This window comes from Scyliorhinus canicula, chromosome 19 (assembly GCF_902713615.1).
Source record: "Scyliorhinus canicula chromosome 19, sScyCan1.1, whole genome shotgun sequence".
Lineage (NCBI taxonomy): Eukaryota > Metazoa > Chordata > Chondrichthyes > Carcharhiniformes > Scyliorhinidae > Scyliorhinus > Scyliorhinus canicula.
The window spans coordinates 86,613,772-86,636,345 of NC_052164.1; the positions used below are offsets into that span (position 1 = coordinate 86,613,772).

Genomic DNA, 22,574 nt, shown 5'->3' on the forward strand with positions numbered 1-22,574 from the left:
CTTCCTCTCCGTAACAGCTCCTTTGTGGGGGCCTCCCCGAGTATCTTCTATCCACCTCAACTATCTCATCCAGCAGACATCCATGCTCCTCCCTCCTCCTCCTATCTCTGTGAGCCTTGAATGAGCTAATTCCCCCTTGAACCACTGCCTTCAATGCTTCCCAGAACATGCCTGCCAATACCTCCCCGTTCTGATTCAGCTCCACATTATCCCCAATTGCGCACCTCACCTTTTCGCAAAACCACTTATCCACCAAGAGAACCGAGTCTAGCCTCTGTCACGGCCTCTGCATCTGCCCGAGCTAAGCCTCACCTCCACCCACCACCCACAACAGCACCACCCAACTCACCGCAAAGAAATCATTTCTTTTTTTTTTTAAATAATTTTTATTGGAATTTTTTACAGAAAATATAAAACATAACGACAATCAATGAAATGCAACAAAATAACCCATAATAACTGTAACACCCCCCCAGACCGTATCGATGCATGTATCACATCCCCCCACCCCCCCCCCCCCCCCAACCCCAATGAACAACAAAAGAACTTAAAAATAAATTAAAATTAAATAAACAAAGATAGTCATCGTCCCCACCCCTCCCCCCCGGGTTGCTGCTGCTACTGTCCCTGTACCCTATTGTTGAGCCAGAAAGTCGAGGAAAGGTTGCCACCGCCTAAAGAACCCTTGTACCGACCCTCTCAGGGCGAATTTGACCTTCTCTAGCTTAATGAAACCCGCCATGTCATTGATCCAGGTCTCCACGCTTGGGGGCCTCGCATCCTTCCATTGTAGCAAGATCCTTCGCCGGGCTACTAGGGACGCAAAGGCCAGCACACCGGCCTCTTTCGCCTCCTGCACTCCCGGCTCCACCCCAACCCCAAAAATCGCGAGTCCCCATCCTGGCTTGACCCTGGATCCCACCACCCTCGACACCGTCCTCGCCACCCCCTTCCAGAACTCCTCCAGTGCCGGGCATGCCCAGAACATATGGGCATGGTTCGCTGGACTCCCCGAGCACCTGACACACCGGTCTTCACCCCCAAAGAAAAGAAATCAGTTCTTTAGAGTACACCGTATACATGTGTGAGAAGGAGAGGTACTCCCTGCCACCCCGGGTTGCTGAACTTCCACGGATCGACCACTACCATCTGTTCCATAAACCCTCCCAACTTCTTCACCATCCTTGACCTTCCCATCGATTTGAGGTCATGTCCACCTTCGGCTCCATGAGGGGCGACCTGATAGAGATCTACAAAATTATGAGGGGCATAGACAGAGTGGATAGTCAGTGACGTTTTCCCAGGGTAGAGGGGTCAATTACTAGGGGGCATAGGTTTAAGGTGCGAGGGGCAAGGTTTAGAGGAGATGTACGAGGTAAGTTTTTCACACAGAGGGTAGGGTAGTGGGTGCCTGGAACTCGCTGCCGGAGGAGCTGGTGGAAGCAGGGACGATAGTGACATTGAAGGGGCATCTTGACATATACATGAATATGATAGGAATAGAGGGATACAGACCCCGGAAGTGGAGAAGGTTTTAGTTTAGACAGGCAGCATGGTCGGCACAGGCTTGGAGGGCCGAAGGGCCGGTTCCTGTGCTGTACTTTTCTTTGTTCTATGTTATTACACAATTAAAATTTCCACCAATAATCAGCTGTGGCCTATCCAAATTCTCCCCCCCACCAAGTTCCCACACTTCCCTGGCCCCGACAAACCCCGTCCTCTTGTTCAACAAGATGGCCATTCCCCTCGATTTCGTGACTTCATATCACATCCCGACCGGAAGTCCCTAATCTTACTAATGCATATTATCCACTTGCTTATAGTTTCCATTACAGTCAGCATATATGAAGATAAATGAAAATGGGTGAAGTGGTAATAAAACTAAAAGTGAAATGAGAAAGGAATCACAGGAGATAAAGTGAAGTGAGAAAGACAGCAATGAAAATGATGCAAAATAAATGAGAACGAATTGAGGGAATAACCTGGAAGAAATGCTATTCAGATAACTGTAAATTCATATGATTAATAATAGATTAATATGTAGTGGAACTGGGTCATAAAGTTATATAGAAATCTTTGTGTCGAAGGTGCAGAAACAGGTCATTCAGCCCAATGTTGGGGGCAATTTTAGCCCATGTTAGCCGTCAGTGAGAAAGCCGATGCAGGCAGAAAATCCAGCGAGAATCGGAAAACGTGGGTCTCGACGGGGAGATTGCGTTTTCCGACTTTCCCGGCCACTCGCTGGTGGTGTGCAACGCAAAATACCGCAGAAGGCCAGGAAGCTTATTTCAACAGATTATAATTTCATTAGCGAGCTTTACCACTGGCACCTCCCCCTCAATAAATATTGCTTGCGCCATTTATTACAGCTGTATGAAAATGAGAACCTGGCGACCTGAACTCTAATGGGGATATAAGTGGTGAGTACTCAGGTTGCCATTACCATCCAGGGTGCCAGTCACAGCGGAGAAATTGGAGAGGACGCAGGGGATCCAGATCAGTTCAACTCCGGGCTGTAGGGAGGTGAGGGTGTGGGTTATCAGCATCTTGGGGAGTGGGCTCGCTCCCGGCCTTAGAGGCTCTTTATATAGTGAACCTCTAGGGTTAAATAAAGTAGTTTGTGGCTGGTTTACAGGCAGCGCTTCCTGTGTCCTTCGTGCTGGGCTTGTGATGATATCACCGCTGAGCGATTACCCTTCCAGAGTGGCAACTGGAATGTGGTAGGAGCAGGTGAATCCATAGAATCAGCATGGCGGGGGGTGGGGGTGGGGGGGGGGGGAATCCATAGAATCAGCACGGCGGGGGGGGGAGGGGGGGGGGGGCTGAGGGGGGGGGGGGGCTGAGGTTCTTGAGTGGGTCCCATGAGACGCCAGATTGCATGGGCAGAGTGGGGGACTTTGACTCCAGCCTCAAAAGAACTGAAGATCCTCACACAGGATGGAGGACGACTGCAGTGAGAATGAAACCCCCACACTCAGGCATCAGTGAAGCCAGAGGGTAAGAGCTGTTTGTTAGTTCAAGGTTACGGGTTATGGAGGCCTGGCTATCAGGGATTATTGCCCCGGTAGCTGGCTGCTCAAATTGGAAGGCCTTTTTAGATAGAGAAATACAGCACAGAACAGGCCCTGCGGTCCACGATGTTGTGCCGAACTTTTGTCCTAGGTTAATCATAGACTTTTTGACACTAAGGGCAATTCTTCATGGCCAATCCACCCAACCTTCACATCTTTGGACTTTTTAAATCTGCATCCCATGAGAGCTGGGGGAGTGACCATACCCTCTAAGGATTAAGTTGGCATACTAATTGTCATCTTCACAGGCCTCAGGTGTGCGTCATCTCCCTGACCCTTCCTTGGTGAGTCAATTGTTCCAATTGAGTCAGCATTTCAATGCGTGAGTATGCTACCGATTGGCGCCCACTTTTCATTCAGGTGGAGTCGTCGGGTCAACTGAGGGGAAGTGGCTATTGTGTAACAGGGGAAGGAGTGAGGTTTAGTGGAAAGGCGCTCATATAGGGGGATGCACATGGGTGGATGCCCCAGATCCTGAGAGGGCTGCGGTTCCGTGCATTGTCAAGACCCCTCATCGCTCACTTTGATGTTCTCTTCCTTTCAGTTTGTGAGAATCACAAAGCCAATCAAGCTGGAAATTCTTTTGATCACAATCGACCAGCAGCAGCAACATCAATGAGCTGTTGCATGTGGCCATGAACAGCGCCCTGCAGAGAAGAGAGAGGCAAGGCCCATTGATCTTCTGAGAGCAGAGCCACAAATGGCGGAGCCTCGCTGGAACTGCTACTGGCCACAGCTAGTCCAGCGTAGAACTTTTTACCTCCAGAAATCAGAGGGTCAGTGCCTCAGAACACTATGTCTGTCCCAGGGCACGATGGACCACGTGTGCCGGGTGTTGCAAGAGTTTGCACCGTATGGACTGGGAGGTCACCTATTGCCTGTGGCCTTGAAAGTTACTGCCGTTCTGAACGTCTATCCCAATGGCTTGTTTCTGGGCTTCACAGAGGGCCTGTGTGGCATCTCCCAGTCAGCTGCGTACAAGTGCATAAAGCAAGCCGCAGATGCGTTATTTGCGATGGCCCACATGTAAATCAACTTAAACCGGGACCAGGCATGCCAGGACACCAGGCCATGGACCTCACCCGTATAGTAGGCATACCCCAGCTGCAGGGTGTCATCGACTGTTCCCATGTGACTCTGTGTTCCCTGTAACACATGTGTGCCATTTGTGAACCACAAGGGATTCCACTCCCTCAATGCCCAGATCATGTGTGACCGTGCGATGTGCATCATGCAGGTGTGTGCCTATTTCCCCGGGTGTGTCCACGATAGTTACATCTTCGGACAATTGTAGATCCCAGCCCCTTTTGAAGAAGTGCAGCAGCTGAAGGGATAGCTCCCCAGGGGCATAGTGTACCCACTCAGGAGGTGGCTGATGATGCCAGTGCAGAGGCCACAAACACCCACTGAGACGCGCTACAATGAGACTCATGCCTCAAGGCATCCACTGGTCGAGTCGGTGATTGAACTGCTCAAGATGCGGTTAAGGTGTCTTGACCAGTTGAGGGGAGCCTCCAATACAGCCCCCAGAGGGTGTCCCGCATCATTGTGGTCTGTTGCGCTCTGCACAACCTGGCTTTGCAGCAGGGAGGTCATGGAGGAGAGCCACATTTCATCAGATGAGGAGAATGTTAAGGAGGGCAGTGTGGGGCCATCCGCAGAGGAGGAGGAAGGACCATTGGTCAATGTCCAGGAGGGCCTGCATGGAGTGCAGAGCTAGGGCCGTCTTCATTGATCTTGATTTGGCAAAATCCAGGACTAGGTTACGAAGACCCCCTCCCACCATGGGACCCGATAAACACTCACTATTAAGGTGCCTGCGGAGGTCATCCTAATGGTGGGTACATTCATGGGCAAGGTGCTAAAGCAATTGGCCAGACGCTGCAGGAAAGTGGTGACTTTCATTGAGGACAGAGCTATGCTCCTTTCCTCCTCAGCGATATGTCTGACACCGGCCTGATGGAGAGCTGAACGCTATCTGCTAATACAAGGGCTCATCATGGGGTCCAGACACATCTCAGCTGCTACTGCCTCCTCCGAGGTCAGGGATCCTGGTGTTTGCCTACTTCTACATGCGAGGTGGACATGAAAGGGCTTAATCTAGTGTTTCCCCATCCTTTTATGGAGCGAACAGGCACTCACTATCATGGCCACTCCATCTCATGTGGCGTGGTAACCTTGGTTGATGGATGTCTGTGCGTTTGTGGTCAGTAGATGTCGCGCTTTAGCTCCACACCATCCAGGCGTTTGGTGAGAGCTCCCTCCGTGAATCGTGGTGCTGTCTCCCTGGCAGCTACCCCCACACCCCCCGACTGGGCTTAGAACACGTGCTGGGAAGGTGTTTAAAAGGAGCCTCTCACTGGTTGCAGAGAATAGTTTTCCCGGGGCGAGAAAATCAGGGATAAGCTGCCATGAGCACGGCGTGAATCACGTAGAAATAAAAATGTTGTTGAAGAGGCTGCAAATGCGGTGAATTTTCACACCATCGGCACCAGCAGGATTCTTCCCGGATTTCCCACCTCACCAGAACCAACATTTTGAAAACATAGGGTAAGATTCTGCCTGTTGTGTTTGTTCTACATATAAATTATTTCATTTCACCTTATTAATACATTATGTACCTTTCTTCCTCATGTACATATTTTAGCTCCATTTTAATGCATCAACAGCTCTTTTCCCAAACTGAATGTTCTTTCCAATGAACTCGAGCGTTTCAAAACGTGCCTCAATTTCTTGTTCCTCTGCAGTTCCGTATTTACAAAGGGAGCACGTAAATGCATTCCAGTCACCTTCGCCAAATTTTTCAGTATCCCTCTGACCTTAATTTTTGTCAAAGCTTTCATATGTATCTTCTGCAAGCTCTTCATCTTTTGTTTGTCGATTCTGGACCACATTTGTTACTTGATCCTTTGCCGACTTGATCCCAGCACTGCTAGTCTGAGCCTTTTCCACAGTATGACTTCATCAGTATGTCAATGGTCGAACACTTAAAGTGACTTTGTTCCAACTAGGAGCAAACATGAATACAGAAGGAGGCCATTTGGCCCATTGAGTCTGTACCAACCGTCCAAAAGAGCACTCTACCTAGACCCACTCCCCCACCCTATCTTTGTAACCCCAACTCCTGCACATCTTTTGACACTCAGGGATTATTTAGCATGGCCAATCCACCTAACCTACACATACTTGGACAAAGTTGTTTTTAGTTTGTCCATTACAGTAAAGATTTTACAACCTGAAATCTTGATTTGTGATACTTCCAGTCAGTCACTGAAAATTCAAATACCTTCTAAACATTATTGGTCTCCACAACTGTAACAATTTGTATTTGACTACTGATATTTTTTACTTGCTCTGATGATTCCCATTGTGACAGTGCATGTTTGTTGTCCGAAAAACTGAAATTAAGAAATAGGAGGAGAAATAGGTAATTTACCCCATCAAACCTGCTCAACATTAAATAAGATGATGGCTGAATTTTAACCACACCTCCACTTTCCTGGCATATGCCCCTATCCTTTGATTCCTTTACTTCTCAAAAATCAACTTCAGCCATGAATATATTCATAAACTAAGAAACCACAGCCATTCCTGGTGGCAAATTCCAAAGATTGACCATCTTCTTAGTGAAGAAATGTCTCCTCATCTCAGTCCTAAGTAACCAGCCTATTATCCTGAAAACATTATTGTACATTTTAATGAGATCCTCATAGGACAACACTCTCATCCCAGAATCTAATGAACCTTAGTTCTGTCCCTTCCAGGAGAAGTATGTCTTTCCTCCAGCAGGGAGGTCAAAACAGTACACCATACATAAGTTATGATCTCGCCAAAGGCCGAGAAAATTGAAGCGATACATCTTTACTCTTCGGCCTGAATATTCACTCAGGCAGAGTTGAGACAATTCCCACTTCTGTATGCCCGACCCAGGTAAAAAGCAGCCAGGAAATTGGGTTTTCAGTCCGTGTGGAGTGGGTGGGAAATGCGGAGTAAAGTGGGAGCTGTGGCAGCCAGTCCCAGAAAGAGTTTAGAGGCTGTTGGGTACAGAGTATGAGTTTCCTACTGAATAGTGTTCAAATGACCTTTATTTAGTTTGTCACGGTAAAAGTCTTCCAACTTGAATTCCAACTCCTTTAATGCCCCTATGCCTTCCACAATCACTGATTTTCCTTACACATAATATGCTAAATCAGCCAGTATCCACCATAAGACTTCAGAAAGCAGGCTGAGATTAAATAAAGCTCTTAAGTGTTTATCAGTGAATCAATTATTTCCAAAATAAAACCATTTAAATTATTTAAATAATCAATTTACTACATTTAACTTTCTTTAATTTGTTATAAAAGCAAGCCTTTATAATCATTGTCCCACTTCAAAGAGCTTGTATGCACTTGAAGCTGTCAATCAAACAGTGAACTGACAGGCACCCTACTGTGATAATGAAATGTTGTGAACTCAGGCATGTAGCACTAATCCTGTAATGATAGACTCAAGGCAACAGACAGAGTGGGCAGATTTTCCCTTGCATTTTTCAGAGTATCAGGCTCTGACTGGCACCCTAGCAGCATAGTTTTTAATCAAGATCTTGAGTCCCTCGGAAACAAAATTCAGTGCACGGGGTTTATGCTCTCACTGTGGTGGGGTGTGCTGAGGATAGAGCCAGTGAGGCTAGCTCCACAGAGATTGAGGTGCCCTTTAAAAAGTTGCCCAATCACAAAAACACTACACTACATCCCCACCCCCCCCCCCCCCCCCCCCCACCCCCCACCCCACAGGCAAGGCGAAAATCCCACACAAGTATCAGGAGCTCCCCCCCACCACCATGAGCATCAGGGCTCGCACTCCCTGCCACCAGCAGCATCACCTCTCCCACCCTCCCCACCTCCAGTCCCCACCACCACCATCAGCATCTGGGCTCTCACCACCCCCTCCACCACCACAGGCATCAGCTTCAGGGGCTTCTGCCCCAACAAACATGAAATGAAATGAAAATTGCTTATTGTTATGAGTAGGCTTCAATGAAGTTACTGTGAAAAGCCCCGAGTCGCCACATTCTGGCGCCTGTTTGGGGAGGCTGGTATGGGAATTGAACCGTGCTGCTGGCCTGCCTTGGTCGGCTTTAAAAGCCAGCGATTTAGCCCAGTGTGCTAAACCAGCCCACATAATGCTAACACCGTCCCCAATGGGGCTCCCCAGAGTTTCCGCCCCTGGCACTGCTTCCGGCATAGCTTGTCACTGCCAACCTGACAGTGCCAACCTGTGCCATACCCCTCCCCCCTCCCTCCCTGGGGGCTGTACTTATCTTTGCGCCCCTTGGGGGAATTCCCTTGACTGATTCTCACTTTCCAGAACCTGGGGCAAACGTGTTGCAAACCAAGGTATGTATATTGAGTGAGGGCGAAATCATAGCATTTTACAGCACAGAAAGAGGCCCTTTGGCCCATCATTTCTGTACCAGCCAATAAGTACCTATCTATTCTTACCCCCTTTTTCAGCTCTTGGTCCATAGCCTTGTATGCTACGGCATTTCAAATGCTCATCTAAATGCTTCTTAAATGTTGTGAGGATTCCCGCCTCTCCCACCATTTCAGGCCGTGACTTCCAGATTTGCACCAACCTCTGGGTGAAAAGGTATTTCCTCAAGTCCCCTCTAAATTTCTTGCCCATTATCTTAAACCTATGCCTCCTTGTTATTGACCCCTTAGTGAACGAAAAAGGTTTCTTCCAAACATATGTGTCCTTCATAATTTTGTACATCTCAGTCAGGTTCCCCCCTCAGTTTCTCTGCTCTAAGGAGAATAACCCCGGCCTAACCAGACTGTCTTCATAGCCGAAACGCTCGACCCCAGGCAACATTTTGGCGCATCCCCTCTGCATCCTTTCTATGGTGTGGCGATCAGCACTGCACAGAGTACTCTAGCTGTGGCATGTGATCATGCAGAGTGGGAGAGGGAGGGGCGGTAATTATATTAAAATGTTTTAAAAATCAGCAAATGCGTTCTCACCGGTGAGAATCACGGTTTCCGATTCTCGTGGGATTTTCTGCTTGCACCGATGGCTAACGTGGGCTGAAAATCACCCCGGTGAAATAGCAAACACCAATTTTTTTTTTCAACACTGAAGGCAATTTTTTTCAAGTATTTAAAAGGTAGAAGATGTAAATTAATGACAGCTTGTCAGCTCCCTTGACAGCTTTCTTGACCGTGCTTTTGACAGTCCAAATGAGCTTGCGAGTTCCACTGTTCATGCACCTTTTAAAGCACATTCATGTCTACTTTTAACAATCGCAATGGGCAGCTTACCTCACAAATGTCACCTCAGCCACGTCCAAGGTGTCCCAGGACCATATCCAAAAGGGTACTCGACCTCTTCAAAGAATTCCAGCAGCTTTGGATCTTCTCCGAGAAGGCCTAAAGTGCGCAAGTGAGGTTTTGGATATCCCACCAGACAGAAAAAGCTGCACTTTAATTGTGTAGTTGTCTCCGTGAAGCCGAGATGTGCAGTTGAGAACCCCAGCATCCTCCTCCCCCAAGAAATTGGCAGGGTCGGGTACAGGGGCGGGACTTTCAGATTCATGTCTGCGCTACTTTCATTAAGATGAAGAGCCGCTCTGCCTGTGCTCCAATCCCTTTTTCATTAAAGGCTAACATACCATTTGCCTCCCTTTTGCCGTTATCTGGAACTTAACCTCGTGGCCCTGCCTGATTGCCATTGGCACGGCGGAGAACGTTTGGCAGCGAGGTATCGGTGGGAGGCTGGTAGAATTGAGCTTCTCCACTGCTTCCTTTTTTTGGATCGTGAGCAAGTGCTATAATTGCTCTGTGCCATCTATGAGGTGCTCACTGGCTGCTGCCAGCACCCTGCATATCTCAGCCGTGATTGCTGATCAAGGACAAAATCAGTGCTGAGACATTGGCTGTTTGAAGAGCATATCGACTGACAGGCAATTATCTACCTTGCGACCCAGTCTATATGTTAGTCACTGAGCATGCATCAAGGTTCATTGACTTGCCTTTCAAAATGGTCAGATAACAGTAACAGTAATTTAAAATGTCAGCAGTGAAGTGTGTCTCACTCAATGCAACTTCTTACAGACTAATCTGGAAGTTATCTATGAACAGTCAGCAAGGTCAATCTTGGAGCCTCCCACGATGTAGGTCCTGTATGATATAATTGACACTAATTTTGTTGATCTGTACTCATGTCATTTTAGCAGCCACAATAGGGAGACTACGCCATGGGTGGAATTGAATTGAATTAATAGACTCCCCACTAGCGGGAGGATGATGGGCGGCACAGTGACACAGTGATGCCTCACAGCATCATGGACCTGGTTTCAATTCCGGCCTTGGGTGACTGTCTGTGTGGAGTTTGCATGTTCTCCCTGTATCTGCGTGGATTTCCTCCGGATGCTCCTCCCTCAGTCCAGAGATGCAGGTTATGTGGATTGGTCTTGATAATGCTTTGGGGTTACAGGGATAAAACGGGGGAGTGGGCCTAGCTAGTGTGCTCTTTCAGAGGGCATGTGCAGACCCAATAGGCCGAATGGCCTCCATCTGCTTTGTACGGATCCTATTCCATAGGTGGGAAATCCGCTGCACATCCCGTGGAGACCTCACTGTAAATTGAGGCCCTTAAGTGCCTGGTCCTGTTGGGTTTTAACCCAAGGGATCACCTTTCAGTAAGCCTGATAAATAAACAGTGAGGGGTGCTGGAGGAGGCCATTGTTCAAAGACACTCAGTGCTTGATCAAGGGACCCATCAAAGGCAGCCTTGCTGCTGATGCATCGTCTCCCTATGACCACCTCCCCCCCCCGCCCCCAACCCCACCCCACTCCTCATCCCACCGTCACTCAACTGAAATCCAGCGACTATCTAAGAGACTACAAGAGCAGGTCAGAGGCTAGGAATCCTGCGACAAGTAACACCTCCTGATTCCCCAAAGCCTGTCCACCATCTACAAGGCACAAATCAGGAGTGTAATGGAATACTCTCCACTTGCCTGGATGAGTGCCGCTCCAACAACACTAAACACGCTCAAGACCATCCAGAACAAAGCAGCCCCGCTTGATTGCCACCCCCCCCCCCCCCCCCCCCCCCCCTTCCACAAGCATTCACTCCTTCTGCCACCGAGCAACAGTAGCAGCAGTGTGTATCATCTATAACATGCACTGCAGGAATTCATCAAGGCTCCTTAGGCAGCACCTTCCAAACCCATGACCACTACCATCTAGAAGGACAAGAACAGCAGATACATGGGAACCCCATCACCTGCAAGTTCCCCTCCAAGTCACCCATCATCCTGTCTTGGAAATATACCTTCACTGCCGCTGGGTCAAAATCGTGGAACTCCTCCCTAACAGCACAGTAGGTGTACCTACACCACATGGAGTGCAGTGGTTCACGAAGGCAACTCATCATTCACAAGGGCAACAAATGCTGGCCAAGCCAGCGAAGCACACATCCCCTAAAAAGTGAATTTTAAAGAAAAAACCAAGGCCTTGGATTGTTGCCATTGCAGCAGCAGCCTCTGCTTCCCCATTGGCACTGCTGAGCAACAGAGCTCAGGATTTCTGTGCCCCAGGATCCACAAAGGTCCATCACCATCCAATTAAGTGCCACCTAATGTGGCGGACTTCCCTACAAAAGGGGCAGCGTGGCTCTCAACGGCTGTCCCATCCATTAAATTGAGCTCTAAGATTTTGAATAGAAGTAATGATGTTGCATCCAAATTGTCCAGCAGAGGGCAACAAAGGGCTGCAACTCAACTACACCTCATGCAACTTTCCTCGTGACAAGGTCTTGTTCATGGTGTAACATTTACCTGAGATTTCTAAGAGGTTCCAATTTTAAACAGTTTTATTTGAGATTTTCCATGACAAAATGCAAGCCACAAGTCAAATCTATAATATAATACAGGAGTTTATAATTGAAGCACTGCAATAAGGAGCTTTTCGTTCTGGCTTCTAGCACAAAGTGCGCAATAAATTTAAATGATTCCACATTCCTTCAAATACATAATTTATTCGACACCAGCAGTCTGGGCCATTTTGCTACCAGCCCCGAGGCCCAACAATTAGTGCATGCCACACTGCACAAAAATCATATTGAAGTCATTTACCATGGTGAATAGTAGCATTTTGAATCTGCAAAGCATTTATGCATTAAAAAAATACATATTGGCTTTTAATATTATGACCCGACATGGACTCCCAAACATCAATTCTACATTCAGTCGGTTGGACAAGGCTGTAGGATGGGAATAAGAAGTATCCTGCAGTTTACTGCTAAACCTAGGGTTTTCAAATGTACTTCTATTTCTGAAGTTAAGTCCCAAAAGGTCAGCAGCTACAATTAGATCAAGAGAGATCATAAAACCAAAGCCAGTTGAGAACTGCATTCGCTGTTAATCTTGCCCACTTGTCTTTTGCTGATACATATCCTCCCTACCCTCTTTGATACAGGTCCACACGCCTGCTCCTGAATATTGTACATTGCTCCATTTGCATTCCTTTATATCTTAACACTGCATACTCGCAGCCCCCTTGAGGTCATCCAGTGAGTGCCTGCGTTTCCTATTTGTGCGACCATTGAAGAAGCTCAGAATATTACCACACAAAAGCAAAACATTGCAGATGCGAGAACTTTGAAATTAACACAGGACTTGCTGGAAATATTCAGCAGGATATGAGGAGAGAGAAAGAGGGCGGACTTTTCTCAAAATGTGGCGAGTGTCAGGTTCTGACTAGAAACCGGCGTTTACCTCTCCAGAGGTACAGCCATTTTCTAGCACAGTGCACAAACATCTGGAGGCGTGGATGGTGCCGTTACTCTGGTGGGGTGGAGCCAGAGAAAGCCAGCAGGCTCTGCAGAGATCGGGGCGCCATCTTTAAAAGGTGCTTCGAACGGATTAAATGTGAACTTGTGCCAGCGCCCACAGACACAGAGGAATCCCCCACAAACATCAGGATGACCGCCACCACCCCATCCACCATAAAACAACCTGTGCTCGCCCCATCCCGCATCCCACCATGCGAGTATGGGGGATTTCCCCCCCTACTCACCAATAGGTGAGAATCGGGGCTCCCCTCCCCCAGCCCCCCATACATGAGTATCAGGTCTCTTCCCCCCCTGCCCCCCAACACACGAGTATGAGGGCTCCCTCCCCCCCCCCAGCATATGAGTATCACTGCTGTCCTCTCCGCCCCTCTGCCCTCGCAACACGTGCACAGTGGGTATCTCCCCCACTCACCCCCAATACGCGAGTAACACGGCTCTTCCCCCCGACCCTACCCCGATCACTTGTGTATCGGGGCTTTCCTGCCCATATCCCCACCGAATGCAAGTTTTATGGTTCGTCCCCCCCTACCCCCACAACCCATGAGTTTTGGGGCTCTTTACCCCTACCCCACCCCCAACATGCAGGCATCAGGGTTCATCCGCCTTCCCAACACATGTATTGTGGGGCAGGCAATAAACAAAGAAATAACAGATCATGTCATCATGGGGGATTTTAATCTACATGTCGATTGGTTTAACCAGGTTGGTCAAGGCAGCCTTGAGGAGGAGTTTATAGAATGTATCCGCAATAATTTCCTAGAACAGTATGTAATGGAATCTACGAGGGAACAAGCGGTCCTCGATCTGGTCCTGTGTAATGAGACAGGATTGATTAATGATCTCATTGTTAGAGATCCTCTCAGCAGGAGCGATATGGTGGAATTTAAAATACAGATGGAGGGTGAGAAAGTAAAATCAAACACCAGTGTTTTGTGCTTAAACAAAGGAGATCACAATGGGATGAGAGAAGAACTAGCTAAGGTAGACTGGGAGCAAGGACTTTATGGTGAAACAGTTGAGGAACAGTGGAGAACCTTCCAAGCAATTTTTCACAGTGCTCAGCAAAGGTTTATACCAATAAAAAGGAAGGACGGTAGAAAGAGGGAAAATCGACCGTGGATATCTAAGGAAATAAGGGAGAGCATCAAATTGAAGGAAAAAGCATATAAAGCAGCAAAGATTGGTGGGAGACTAGAGGACCGGGAAATATTTAGGGGGCAACAGAAAGCTACTAAAAAAGCTATAAAGAAGAGTAAGATAGATTATGAGAGTAAACTTGCTCAGAATATAAAAACAGATAGTAAAAGTTTCTGCAAATATATAAAATACAAAAGAGTGGCTCAGGTAAATATTAGTCCTTTAGAGGATGAGAAGGGAGTTTTAATAATGGGAGATGAGGAAATGGCTGAGGAACTGAACAGGTTTTTTGGGTCGGTCTTCACAGTGGAAGACACAAATAACATGCCAGTGACTGATAAAAATGAGGCTATGACAGGTGAGGACGCTGAGGTGATTGTTATCACTAAGGAGGTAGTGATGGGCAAGCTAATGGGGCTAAAGGTAGACAAGTCTCCTGGCCCTGATGGAATGCACCCCAGAGTGCCAAAAGAGATGGCTAGGGAAATTGCAAATGCACTAGTGATAATTTACCAAAATTCACTAGACTCTGGGGTGGTCCCGGCGGATTGGAAATTAGCAAACTTGACACCACTGTTTGAAAAAGAAAATAAGCAGAAAGCGGGTAATTATATGCCAGTTAGCTTAACTTCGGTAGTAGGGAAGATGCTGGAATCTATCATCAAGGAAGAAATAGCGAGGCATCTGAATGGAAATTGTCCCATTGGGCAGACGCAGCATGGGTTTATAAAGGGCAGGTCGTGCCTAACTAATTTAATGGAATTTTTTGAGGACATTACCAGTGCGGTAGATAACGGGGAGCCAATGGATGTGGTATATCTAGATGTCCAGAAAGCTTCTGACAAGCTGCCACACAAAAGGTTGCTGCATGAGATTAAGATGCATTAAGGCATTAAGGGTAAAGTAGTAGCATGGTAGAGGATTGGTTAATTAATAGAAAGCAAAGAGTGAGGATTAATGGGTGTTTCTCTGGTTGGCAATCAGTAGCTAGGGGTGTCCCTCTGGGATCAGTGTTGGGCCCACAATTGTTCACAATTTACATAGATGATTTGGAGTTGGGGACCAAGTGCAATGTGTCCAAGTTTGCAAACGACACTAAGATGAGTGGTAATGCAAATAGTGCAAAGGATACCGGAAGTCTGCAGAGGGATTTGGATAGGTTATGTGAATGGGCTAGGGTCTGGCAGATGGAATACGATGTTGACAAATGTGAGATTATCCATTTTGGTAGGAATAATAGCAAAAGGGAGTATTATTTAAATGATAAAATATTAAAACATGCTGCTGTGCAGGGAGACCTGGGTGTGCTAGTGCATGAGTTGCAAAAAGTTGGTTTACAGGTGCAACAGGTGATTAAGAAGGCAAATTGAGTTTTGTCCTTCATTGCTAGAGGGATGGAGTATAAGACTAGGGAGGTTATGCTGCAATTGTATAAGGTGTTAGTGTGGCCACACCTGGAGTATTGTGTTCAGTTTTGGTCTCCTTACTTGAGAAAGGACGTACTGGCGCTGGAGGGTGTGCAGAGGAGATTCACTAGGTTAATCCCAGAGTTGAGGGGGTTGGATTATGAGGAGAGGTTGAGTAGACTGGTACTGTACTCTTTGGAATTTAGAAGGATGCGGGGGGGGGGGGGGGGGGGGGGGGATCTTATAGAAACATATAAAATTATGAAGGGAATAGATAGGATAGATGCGGGCAAGTTGTTTCCACTGGCGGGTGAAAGCAGATCTAGGGGGCATAGCCTCAAAATAAGGAGAAGTAGATTTAGGACTGCGTTTAGGAGGAACTTCTTCACCCAAAGGGTTGTGAATCTATGGAATTCCTTGCCCAGTGAAGCAGTTGAGGCTCCTTCATTAACTGTTTTTAAGAAAAAGTTGATAGTTTTTTGAAGAATAAAGGGATTAAGGTTTATGGTATTCGGGCCTAAAGTGGAGCTGAGTCCACAAAAGATCAGCCATGATCTCATTGAATGGCGGAGCAGGCTCGAGGGGCCAGATGGCCTACTCCTGTTCCTAGTTCTTATGTATTGAGGTTCCCCCCTATCTTCCAAAATGCGAGTATCGGGTTCTCCCCCTTACACCCCAATGGGTGAGTATCTGGGCTCTCCACCCCCGCCCCCTCCCCACAACATGCGATTATCGGGTTCTCCCCCTTACACCCCAATAAGTGAGTATCTGGGCTCTTGCCCCCCTCCCCCCCCCCCCCCTCAGCATGTGAGTAACAGGGCTGTCCTCTCCACCCACCCACCCGACATCCCAAAATGTGAGTAGCAGGGCTCTATCCCTCCCATCCCCCCCCCCCCCCCCCCCCCGTGACTCACCCACCCCCAGCACACGGGTATCGAGGCTATTGCCCCCCTACCCCTCAATGAGCAAGTATTGGAGTTTCCCCCTACCCTTCAAAACATGTGTCAGGGCTCTCCACCCCAGAACATTCCCCCCAACACCCAGGTATCGAGGCTCTCCCCCTAAACCCCAACATGTGAGTATCGGGGTCCTCCTCCCCACCCATGCTCCCCCCCCAACATGTGAGTATTGAGGCTCTCCTCACCTTCCCACCACACATAAGGGGAACCCTCCCAATGGAGCTCCCCAGAGGGTCTGCCCCAGCAGTGCCAACCTGAGAGTGCCAACCTGTAGTGTCAAGGGGCTGCACCAGTGCACTGTTCAGCCTTGTCCTTCACCCTCCAGGTGCTACACTTACCCGTGCACCCCGGCGTGGTCATCACAACTGTTTTTTGCATTTGAAAGCCAGTAGTGATTTGTGTGATGTGACGTGGGTGGAAAGCTTCGATGAGGGCCGAAAATGCAATGTTAACCTTGCTAATTGGAAGCTAATGGATTCAAGTCCAGGTTAATCAAGTTTGTGCCCTTTCTGAGCATGAACCTGATGCATCATCAGGGAGGGCCTGGGAATCAGGAAGACTGCATTCTTAAATCTCGCCGGCGCAAATCCCATTTTTGCCTCTTGCGATACTTTTCAGCCATTACGGGATTTGCACCAGCGGCTAACAGGCCTTCTAAATTGCGCCCAATATTTCTGCTTTGCAACCTTTCATCAGAACTGAGAAAAAGTTATTCCTGTTAGGAATATAAACAGAAATTGTTTAAGGATCAGTTCAAATAAAGTTTCCTCCATATTGCTCTCTCCTTCTCATGAACTCTTCTGTCTAGCAACCCATGGTCATTCATTTTCCATCATTTACATCTTCTTTCATCAATGTCAGCATTTGCACTGTTATCTTGCACCTCAGGTCCAATGCACCTCCAAACATGTCCTCAAATTAAGTACCAATGACTTACTTCTTTTGCTATTAATCACACCTACCCCTCCCATCCCCTATCCTGAAAATACACCGGAGCATGAAGTGAGCATGGATTTCCCCTCGCCTATATCCTACACCAAAAAGTCCTGCTGGAAAATCTGATGGTAAAAGATACCAAATTTGGGCTTGAATATTGGCTGGCTGTTTGGCTATGGGTCCATCATAACCAGCCCCAATTCTGCCGTAACCCCTCATTCACATCCTCAGTAGGGGTGGCAAGATAATGACCATAGTGCAGAGTGAAGCTTCACCATTCCATTCAGGGCTTCTGAAACCATTTGTTCAGCCACTCCTGGCTGTGGCTAGCCAACTGATTCCATAACAGGATTTAATATTAAAGCCTTCCTTTAGGCAGATTATTCACCCGTTGAGCCATCAGGGCATTAGAGATGTCTTCTTTTATTCTTTTCCTGCAACTAAGACAGACTTTCTTGTGTTACCATCGCTGTAATTTCTGGAACAAGTTGGTAGTCTGTCACCAGGGGCTTATCGTTTGAGGGATGCCATTACACACCAAGCCTGGTTGATCAGGATTCTCTCCCACTCTTACCACCAGCCAATGGTGCGTTGGAAGGATCTGCAGGTTGATGCACTCAACTCGTTTGGCTGCGTTATGAATGCAACTTATTTGGCCATCGGATCCAGGGTGGGACCCGAACCCTGAGGCAGGGGTGCTACCCATTGCGCCACAAGACCATGGCAGAGATATACTCAGGCATAAGATTTTAAAACCCGCTTATTTGAATTTTGAAAACAGAATTTGGCTCCTTTTTTAGGGGCTTGCCACTCATAACATCACAGTGAACTGACTGAGAAAACCCTTGATGAAGATGATGGAAATGTCATACTGGGCTGGATTTTTTGGCCACGCCTGCCGCAAAATGCCACGGACGGGATGGGGACCATGTAAAGGCCCGCTGACCTTGGACGGGAATTTCCAGTCGACGGGCGGGCATGACTGGAAAATCCTGCCCACTTATTTTAGGGGCACATTCGAGGGGTAGCATTCCAGATTTTACTAGGAGATGACTCGATGCCCTGATAGAGATATTCAGCATGGAGATGAACTTGTACAAGTCTTGAGCGGAAAACAATTGTCAAGTTTCTGCACAATGCAGCATTGAATATCAGACTTGGCTAGTGCCTGAGTACCCAGAGGTTTTCCAAGGTATTCATACGTGAAGACAGGCATTTGATGGATGCAGTTGCACTGTTTGTGGTTCTATGCTGGCGCCATTGGTATAACTCACCCTGATCAGGTTCTTGAAAGAAGGTAATTGCATGACTGTTTTTAATCAGGTGAGCTCAAAGTCAATTGAAAATCCAGCTGGCTGTAATCCAACATGTAGCAATAAAGGAAGTAACATATAGAATTCTGAGAAAACAGTTTGTGCCCCAGGTCTGTAATAAATCACCTGGATTCGAGACAGGAAAAATACATTGTTCGAGGCAAAGTCTAACATGCGTTAAACTTTAGTACAACTTTTTCCAACTTTTCTATTCCTTCTGCATTCAATTTCTGTCCCTACACAAGTTGCATCGACTCTGCGGAGTTCTGTTGTTCAAAGACAAGCAAATGGCAAAGTCAAATGGACCAAGAAAAGAGCCAGAGCAGACAGAACCAGCAGAGGTACACTCTGCTGACCTGATCAATTAAGCCAATGACTCAGATAAGAAGTGTCAATGAGATTTCTACAAATCTAACATTAATTCAGTTGATGTAAAGGTAGTTTGATGAAAGAATTGAGTTTGTTTGTTTGAGTGCCGTTATGGATTTCTGCATGGACAAGTATATGTGCAGAGAGGGAAAGGAAATGGAACAAAATAACTATAAAACGCAACTTCAGGCATCATGGATGAAAGGGTCTCTTTCTGTGTTGTGGAATTCTAAGATCCTATTATAAATGTTATTTCATGCGATATGGGAGTCTTCAGATAACAGTACAGATGAACTGAATGTCAAAACCTCCATTGCCGAGGGACAAACTCATCCCTACAATCTGGAATCCCTTACAAACATCATGATGCTTTGTTATCACTCCCCAGCATACAAGTCCTCTTAGAAACAAAGCTCTTCAAATCACACCTTTGGTATCCCCTCCTAATTCCCACTTCATGCCAGCTGTTTATCTATGCGCTCTGATGGATGTTTTTCGAGGCAATGTATGGATTTGAAATGACAGTGAGAAGTGATGAGATACATAGAACATACAGTGCAGAAGGAGGCCATTCAGCCCATTAAGTATGAACCGACCCACGAACGTAACCCAATAACCCCTCCTAACCTTTTTTGGTCACTAAGGGCAATTTATCATGGCCAATCCGCCTAACCTGAACGTCTTTGCTCTGTGGGAGGAAACCGGAGCACCCGGAGGAAACCCACGCAGACACAGGGAGAACGTGCAGACTCCGCACAGAAAGTGACCCAGCGGGGAATCGACCCTAGCGCTATGAAACCACAGTGCTTTCCACTGTGGGGCAATAAACACATGATCAAAGTTTCCTTCGATTAGGAGAGGAAATTAATAAAGCCGACTTAAAGGGTGAAACGCAGTGAAAAGGATTTGGTGGATTGGGACCCTGATGTTGAGGTCAAATGGGGGTCACAACCCTGCACTGTGTGGAGACGAGTGGCCAGACGGCGGACTCATCATCCAATTAAGGGTGGCAGGCGGGCTCCTGAAGCCGGAGGGCCAATATGAGGCTCCCCAGCAGGGAAATGGGAGCCTTTTCAGGCAAGAGAGCACAAGAGAGAGAGGGTGACCTCTTTTCAACTTTCAAAAACTTTGAAAAATAATCCTCAGCGGTTCTCCACCATTTTGGGGGGAATTCCCTCCATGTGAGGGCCTGCAGCTGCAGCTGTGGTCAGCCTTCTGTAGAGGGCCCCAAAGCCTGCCAGAAATACTGGAGCCCTCTCCCCTCTTCCTCCCATGTCAGGCACTGTAGGCTGCCTCCAGGCAACTGGCCTAGCCCCCAATGCTTCAGTGTATTCAATCTTATGTCACCATTTAGTAGGCTCCTTGCCGCTTGACATTGGGTAGCTCTGATGTTTCCTGTTCCTTCCTCCTGGTAAATAACCTGGGTGGTGGGATATTTCAGGCAAACGCTGGCCGCTGACACAAATTTTCATGCCTGCCCCGCTCCACACTCACCCCCATCAGGGGCTAAAAAACCTGCCTAATGAAAGTGAAGTAACCCGAGTATGAGATACCATCAAACTAACCTTAAAATAAAGACACCAAAGTTGGTCGAGAAAGTTGCTCCTGTTAACCTGCTTACTGATCATCACATCTTATTCATTACAACTTTTTGTCTTGCTGCAGAGAGACAATAGACTTCTCTTCTCGCTGCTGTTGCCATTTCCGAATAATAAAGACAACAAGGGCAGCCTCAACCTCCCCTGTTATAATAAGATCGAAGCAATAAATCCATCAACATCTGCAGTTCACCAGCTTTGAGGCCTGGTCGGCAATTTAGCTCGGGTCTTTTGCCATGGATTTCTGACTGCCTGACCTAAAGTCTACTTGAAGTCAAAAAAGCTCCCATTGTATCTGTGTTTGCATTGTCGCAATAAATTGTCGAAACATTTCAGATGTGTAATTTGAAAAGACCCAGGAAATAATTATGGAGGCCCTTGGGGCATGGGGATGCGGGTGGGAGGGGGGTGGGGGGGGGGGGGGGGCACTCAAAGAAATAGCAAATAAAATGAACTCTGAGAATAAATATTCAAACCGACTGCCAGCCTGCATATGATGCCCACTGGAATTGTCTCCTCTGTGTAATGATATTTAGACAGGCATGTAACTAAAGGGTTAATCACAACACTTAGCTGTGACACTACCACTGGAAGGCACCACCAGATCACACTATATAACAGCTCCCAAAGCCTCTTGCTCTCTTTCCAAGCAGGAGTACTTAGAATAGCAGTGGTGTAGCAAAGTCAGAACACAGCCTACCCACCACGTGTAGTTCAGATACAGTTATATCTCATTACTTTATTTCTGGAGTTAGTTCAGTAGAGTGTCAAACTCATTTATTAGTTTTATCGTTACTTAATAAATATCTTTACTTAAAAGCAAAGACTTGTGTATTCTTCAAGATCATCTGCAACCAGTAACGACAGATATTACTTTAACCAAGTAATACAACATGCTACCAGGAGTAGCAATATAATATAACACTCTCCAGGCTCCGACTATTAGCTGATTTTATCGAGGACTGAATTTCCCACCCATCCCAGACAGCAGATTGATTCAGAGCCCCAGTTTGCCAGTTTGCCCGCATGCAAATAAAACCCAACAACTGCTCATGGTTCACTTAAACTGAGAATCAGCTTTATCTTTTTTATGACAACGATCAGCAAGAGAAATTTTTTACTTCTTTGAGGATCAAAAAGGATGTAGTCATGAATGTTGTGTTCCTGGGAGGGATTTACACTTAGGGAGGAGAAAATGTTGCAATACTGTAGAGTCAAAGTGACGAGATGGGACAAAACATTGGACGCTTATTATTGCATCTATAATAATAACAACAATCTTTATTATTGTCACAAGTAGACTTACATTAACACTGCAATGAAGTTACTGTGAAAATCCCCTAGTCGCCACATTCCGACACCTCTTAGGGTACACGCAGGGAGAATTCACAATGTCCAAATTACCTAACAGCACATCTTTCGGGACTTGTGGGAGGAAACCGGAGCACCCGGAGGAAACCCACGCAGACACGGGGAGAACGGGCAGAGTCTGCACAGACAGTGACCCAAGCCGGGAATCGAACCTGGGACCCCCGGCACGGTGAAGCAACAGTGCTAATCACTGTGTGACCGTGCCATCCATAAAACCATGGGCTTTGGCAAGTTGAAAGGTTCCACTGAGATTTGAACTAAGATCGCTGGATTCAGAGTCCAGAGTGCTCACCATTACACCATGGAACCCCTGCCTATTATTGATCATTTAAGCCCATTATCTAAGATAATGTAAGCAGCTTCGATATATATAACATTGCATTGCTTTCCGCCTCCTCAAAATTATTTTTAAAAATTCAGTTTTTCATGAGGGCAGTGTCATCTGCATCAAATCTCAGCCTTGCTCAATATTCGTTCAACCTCAGCTAAACTCTATGGGAAAAGATCAGAACCTTGCAGCTGAACAACAGCAAGATGGAGAACCAGTGAATAAATTTATTAGAAAGGTTTGTCG

The 22,574-nt window shown here is 47.0% G+C and overlaps 1 non-coding gene across 1 annotated transcript; it reads right to left on the reverse strand.

Moving 5' to 3' along the window:
• Positions 1-22,237: 22,237 nt before the first annotated feature.
• On the reverse strand, positions 22,238-22,309 carry trnaq-cug. Its single transcript has one exon. It is a non-coding gene; the product is annotated as a tRNA-Gln (tRNA).
• Positions 22,310-22,574: the final 265 nt, after the last annotated feature.